We start from the raw sequence: 6564 nt of genomic DNA on the forward strand, positions 1-6564 counted from the left end.
TTTATTCAAACACGTAAATTAGGGTAGGAGAATATTCGCATAATTTAAAGAATTGCACCAGTATCATTCATGGTGCTGTGACCTGATTCAGCAATAGAGTTAGTCAAGAACAGAACAGCAGAAGCTATATGGCAACTCGGTAATTGTAGCGAAAACAGTGTCTTCTTGCACACTTTGTGGGCATAATTCAAAAGGGTGTGTCTGTGATTGGAGTCGTTCTCTATTTTTACACGACAGGCTACATTAACACGTCCCAGAGTCTTTTCTCATAATTTCCAATACTCTGCGTAAGTTGTTGTAAAAGGGTAAAAGGATATGAAGACTTTTAGTATTTCTGGAATTTTGTGAAGGTATATGGGAATGGTTCAAAATGATAGGACACGTGCGCTGCATATTGAGGGTAGAATGTTTATGTTTCGAGGTACTGGTTTGTACTAAGCAAACAAGCTTGTGCATAATTCGGATAGCCTTCATTTGCACTGAAGGTCAGGTATACGCAAAATTCTGCTTTGATATAATGCAAATGCACTCAGTCAAATAGCTTCAACTGCTTCCTTTGTAAAAATACTACGTCTGGGGCTGCAGCCAATTTTCTACTTCTGTGTCTTTTAATTGCACACACTGGGCGCTATTATTTTTGTGGCACGTTTCAAGCCGCACAATAGTTGCACAAAACACGCCTTCCAAGACGTAGCTGAAAGGCAGAATATTTCTTAGTAATGTCTTCATAAATATCCCCCTTAAGAAAGAAATGTAACTTCAAAACACGTTACCTGGGTTATTTGCAAAATAATATATACCTAATGTGCAAAGATGATTGGAAACACACGTTCGCATGTTCTCTAAACCAGCCAGATATTGTTTTAGGAAGACGTTGGTACAGTAGAAAGAAACTAACAAGAACGTAACCCAATGTCCTGCATTTCGGAATATGCCATCGGGTGGAAAAACTGGCCAAACTAAGCAGCGACAAAGTGATAAGAAGAAGCGCGGCACAGCTGGCTTCGAACCTGCGAACTCACGATCCTGGTTATCAGTGATCTTGATCTGTGGTCGCTCAACACGCTCGGCTACCGCTTCGAAATGCGCTGTTGGCGAAAACTAGGTTTATATATGTACCACAATAAATTCCGCGACCTTGTTATGAAAACTGCGATTTTGGAACGACTTCTTTGCCGTTTCAAGAGCTGCTGCTGCAACTAGCTGAAAGCTGATTCATTGAAGTTGATAAATCATTGAAGTTTCATAAATCCCCAGGAATACGTCAGTCAATGCAATAGGTTCATCGCAAATTGCTTTTACTTGCCAAAAAATCCTCCAAAATTTTGGCTTTTCAATAGACTCCATAACTGAAACTTCGCCCACAATTGGAACGAGTTTTCTGCCGTAAGTAATGGTACCACTTGCATGTTATTTCGGGCTAAGCGCCAAGAGCCAATTTCCACGGAATATTTTAAAACATGGCTTCTATGATTAGTTATTTGGAAAAAAACGACGCTCTCCCTTAGAAAACGCGTATGTTTCCAGAGGCGGCCGCTAGAGGCGCTGTTCGGCGATGTCCTAATTCCTGGTAATGTATAACAATTTTACACGCCTTTAATTTAAAAATCGTTTTCTTTTAGGCTCATGGAACTACTGTATGCTACATACTGGGGCCGGATTCCACAAAAACGTTATCACGCTAAATCTGTTCGCAGAAGCAGGTGGTCAGCCAATATGGTGCAGCACTTACGATCGAAAAGCTTTGTGAATTCCGCCCGCTGGTGCTTTGTTACTCTGTTTAGATCTTGTTTGGTTTGGGCTATCACTTCTTATAATGTTACCTTGAAAAAAGTTTTAATGCGTGTATACATGCTCCCCGCTATAATCCTCCTCGAGCGAATATGGGACTGTGTGATAAATAAATGAAAGGCTGTTCACTGACTGAATCGGTCCTGGTTCTGTTTTCAAGAAGGCTTAAATGTGCGTGTGATGAGGCAAAATTTAGTCACAGTGTGTACGCAGGCTATAACCAAAGTGGGCCATGCAGCAATAAAACATATACTACCAAATATACACAGGCAAATATACACAGGCTTCAAGCGGTGAGTTGTACTGAACAATGCTGAAAATGTGTTCCTATAATAAAGTTTTACCGCATGGCCTGCATATGGTTCTTGGTTCACTAAAGTCATGTTATTCTATTGATGGTCTAGTCGTATGCACGCCGTCATATGCAACAGTTGTCGCCTTGCGTCACCCTTGAATCACCTGTTAACAATAAGATTGTCGAACTTGGTGTATCCTAGTGGTTTTTCCCACATTCCTTTGGTGCGAGATATCATTTTGTAGTTGGATTCATGATCTGTCTCGTTAGCGAATTTATTGTAAGGATAAGACTATGCCGCGTGCAGTTGGGCCTTTCTCTGTGCTCTATTATGTCTGACTAGCGGCATTTTCAAGCTTAGTACATTAAATAAAAGAAGCAAAACAATGCAGCACTTACACCATAGAACATTCATTTGAAGAGCACAAATTTTTCATGTGCCAAGAAAATGACAACGTAAGGGTGTGTAAATGGTGTCATGCCACCCAAAAAGCGTTTAGCATTTAACGAGAGTGCAGCAGTCAGCTGCTCAATATCGTATTTGACCGTTTTTTCCCCAAATCTCTACACAACGCCGCCACACACGTCGCACTGCGGTAGAAGACGAATACTGTCGAAAATGTTAACTTCCTATTGAGAATGCTTATTGTAACCAGAAAAAAAAAATTCTGCCGACTTTTTTCTAGGGCAGTATGGGCTTGAAAGAAAGCAAGTGCTAAGATCCAAAGACAAAGAGTTGATAGACTATCACTATCCGCTTTCAAAAGCACAAAGCCTTTGTCTTGTTTGTGGTAAGGTTATGACTGTTATTTGACCGACTAGGGGGGTTGGACGTTTTTTTGGCAAGAAAACAAAAGTAGTAGCCCTGGCATTGTCCGATAAATGACCATACTCTGACAGTCCACGTCTCGGCCGCACGAGAGTGGAGCCACGTGTGCAACTTTCAATAAAAAACGACTACAGCGCAAAAGCTTGTAATACTCGCGTTAAATGTCGCACGTTTAATAAAAGGAAAAGAAAGATGAAGTAGCACTGTGCTTTTTGATCACCTCGGAAGGGGACTACTTCCAAGAACGCCGAACGCAGATGACTCTACCTACTGCAAAAATGTTTAGGTGTTTCCGTCGAACGAGACAGTGACCTTATGTTAATGTATTGAGACGCTGCCCAAAACAAACAGGAAGAAAACAACAAGAGACGGGAAAGAGCGCACACTACCTAATACCACCATTTTTGGGCACTTGTACTTTGGATTCACTTTTAAAGCAACGGCTTGCGCGAGAGAATATATCCATTTTTCCAACAAGGAATCGACCCACCACCCGAAATTCTCTTTCTGCGTGCTGATATGCGCCATCCAATAGAAAACCGGATTTACAACATGTCTATGCCACCGTATCCGCAGTGGCAGACACCAAGCTGCTTTTTGTAAACGACACGCTGTGCCCCATTTGCTCGAAAAAAATTATCGGCACTCAGTCGCAAGAAGACAGAACTGCGCCTGTATTCGAAACTTGTATGTGTATTGCGCCTGGCTTGAGCGTAATAAGTAATAATAATATTAACTACAATAATATTAACACTAAGGTCAATTTCGCCCGACAGGCGAATCACTCATTGCGACAGAAATTTATTAGACAGCTGTGCAAACTAAGGTTAGTCGTTTTATCAGCTGCATAAACGGCTGTAAACATTCGCTTACTAACTAAATTAACCTGCACGTTGTCACGCGCGCACAATCACAAACGAGCACATCTCTCCCGATAAGCGCGGACACTCGCTGTCAAAACGATGGCGTAGGGGAGAGTGGCAGCAACAGCGAGCGAATTGTCCATCGTGCTACTTCTAGCTGCAACGCTAACTAATTGCGCCGAGAATACACCGCACACGAAGGCATCAGGGGCACTTTAACGAAAAGCTATTCCAAACTGCTTCTATTCTATTTTTGCAATCAGGCCTCCATGATTGCCCAACTTCACTTGTCTTTCACGCAACGTAAAGGAAAAATATTAGCGTAGCTTGCACGGGAGGCGCAATGCTACAGAGAAAGCGGAGCTGATGGGCACCTAGCTTGGCATGGCTTTTGGACTAGGCTAAGCACTACCAAGTCATTCCCAGCATTTTCCGGAATTATTGATCATTTATCGATTATCGATTAGCTGCTGGTTGACTATCGATTGTCTATCGATGAGAGACTAAGCTTAAGTAGTCCCAACCATGCTTAGCTAGACTTATCCAGGCTCAGCTTCGCCAGTTCACAGAGGTATGTGTCATTGCGCTTGGACCCTTTCTGCACTACCGCCAGGATCGGCCCACAATTTCTGTCCGCAGGTTACGGACTAACGCTCGGCTTAAACAGCTCCGCTGTTAAAAAACCGCGAGAGCTACTCACTCTTATATGACGTGTGCACACTAATTATGCATGTGAGACCGAACAACAGAAAAATATTATTTTTCGATTCTATGCCTTTTTACCATCAGCCATCCGCAATTGCTCAAAAGTTTCGGGCTGCGTCCACTTCGCCTGTCTGTCACCTGACGTCCTAAAACCGTGAAAAATCACTGCGTCAAGGTCGCTTGTACGCATTAAAGATGCATTATTACGCCGATCAAAACTTAAATTTTTTAATAGCCGGACACTGCCCCGTTCCGACATCAATAGAAGGTGGGTACCCGCCGATCGCTCTGGCACTGGCTAGTCGGAGCTGCCGTGGAGAATGGATTTATTTGCCTATATTAAAAATTTTGCGTGACATTATATGGTTGTCGAGTCCTTTCAGCACGAAAACGACATCGCTATGTCAAATTTTCTTCACTGAAGATTCGTTTTAGCTGCATTGTTACGTTTCCGTTGCACGCCGACGTGATTTTATAGCAGACACCGAAAGCTAAGTAAGAAGAAGCAGGGCAAACGCAGACGCCGGCAACACCCTGCTCATCAGGTTATCTACTTTCACTGCGCTAGCCCGGCCCCACGTTACCCCCTCCACTTCTGCGTGCTCATCGCCCTTGGTCAGCCAATCAGGTAAGAAATATATGTTAAGTTAGGCAATGCTATTCCTTTTGAAAGCAAACAACATGTGACCTCCTATAAAATAGGAGAGCGTTTCAATAGCCTTCTCAAACAACGCTGCGAGTCACCGCCCGATGCTTGCGTTGGCGGTTACGTAAATTGGACATCAGGTGATTAGAAGGAAAACAGATTGGAATAGTTTTACGTTATAGGGTCCCAGCCATCGGCCCGCCTAGACTTTGTACCCAGCGCAGATCGCTTTCTAGATCGGGGCCGCGCGGCCGCGCTCAGCCGCGCCATACGTAGCCGCCACGGGAGTAAAACGTCCCCCACTTTCCCTGCGGCCTTGTGCGCGATGGAAGACGGAGCGCTTTTTCCCCGCCTTCCTCCCTTGCGCACGCGAGACTGAGCAACCATTCTTTGCTCACCCTCTCACGCTTTCACTTTACCCATACCATACGGCGCGCAGCCACGATGTTATCGCACTTGGACATTATACGAAACATCACGTCGACGACGACGGCGGAAATGTGCCTGGAGTGTCCATATATTTGCAATCGCAATAAAATTATGTGGATCCGACTCAGTGTGGTAAGCAGAGTAAGCGAAGCTTTCTCTGCTGTTTGCTTTGACTGACGATAGTACACGGTGATCTTAACAGTGAATGTTTAATTTCTTCAGCATTTAGTGCAACCCGAGAGTGGTGAGTTGATGTTCTGCGTGCACCTGTTTGTCCGTGTAATACACACAATACACAGCGAGACGTGCTTGCTTGAGGCATTGTTGTGCGCCGTTTTTCATAACCTTCGAGATTGAGCCACCAGGCTTCTAAGATGAATCTGGCACGCTTCCACTCGCACCGGCAACATACGACATCCGGCCGCGATGTTATCGCAGTCGGACTTCACACGGAACATCGCGGCGACAGCGAAGGCGACGCGGATGACGTCGGCGTAAATGCGCCTGGAGTGTACATATAACTGCTTTCACAATAATAAAAAAAAGTTGTGTACGGGAAATACCGCTGCCATAAACTAGAAGCTTGTTTCCCCACAGTACGACTGAGTTTGTGGAGAAACAAACGCATTGTATGTTTCCTTCGTATTTCCAAGTGATTTGGTGCGACTGCATTTAAAAGCCCGGAATCAGGTTAGTTATGTCCGAACGATCGTCAGACCAGTGTTTTGCTGCGCTACGAGGACATTGTAAGAGTCACCTTGCGAGAGGAAATATTCCCGACAAAGCGGGGCTCCGAGAAGTATTCTCAAGAGATTACCAATTTGCTCAGCTAAGCAATCGTGTGGCTCACAGCAGGCCCTTCAGCGGTTGCGGCTCCACTTTCTCAAACCTTCACAACCTTACCTTCGCGTATAACGTGCGAGATTTGCGTACACTTAACAGGCACGCATGATTTTAGTTGCACTTCCGAACTGAAAAACGAAATCACGCAGAACCTCCTCTGGGA

The sequence above is a fragment of the Dermacentor silvarum genome, chromosome 4, assembly GCF_013339745.2.
Source record: "Dermacentor silvarum isolate Dsil-2018 chromosome 4, BIME_Dsil_1.4, whole genome shotgun sequence".
Taxonomy (NCBI): domain Eukaryota; kingdom Metazoa; phylum Arthropoda; class Arachnida; order Ixodida; family Ixodidae; genus Dermacentor; species Dermacentor silvarum.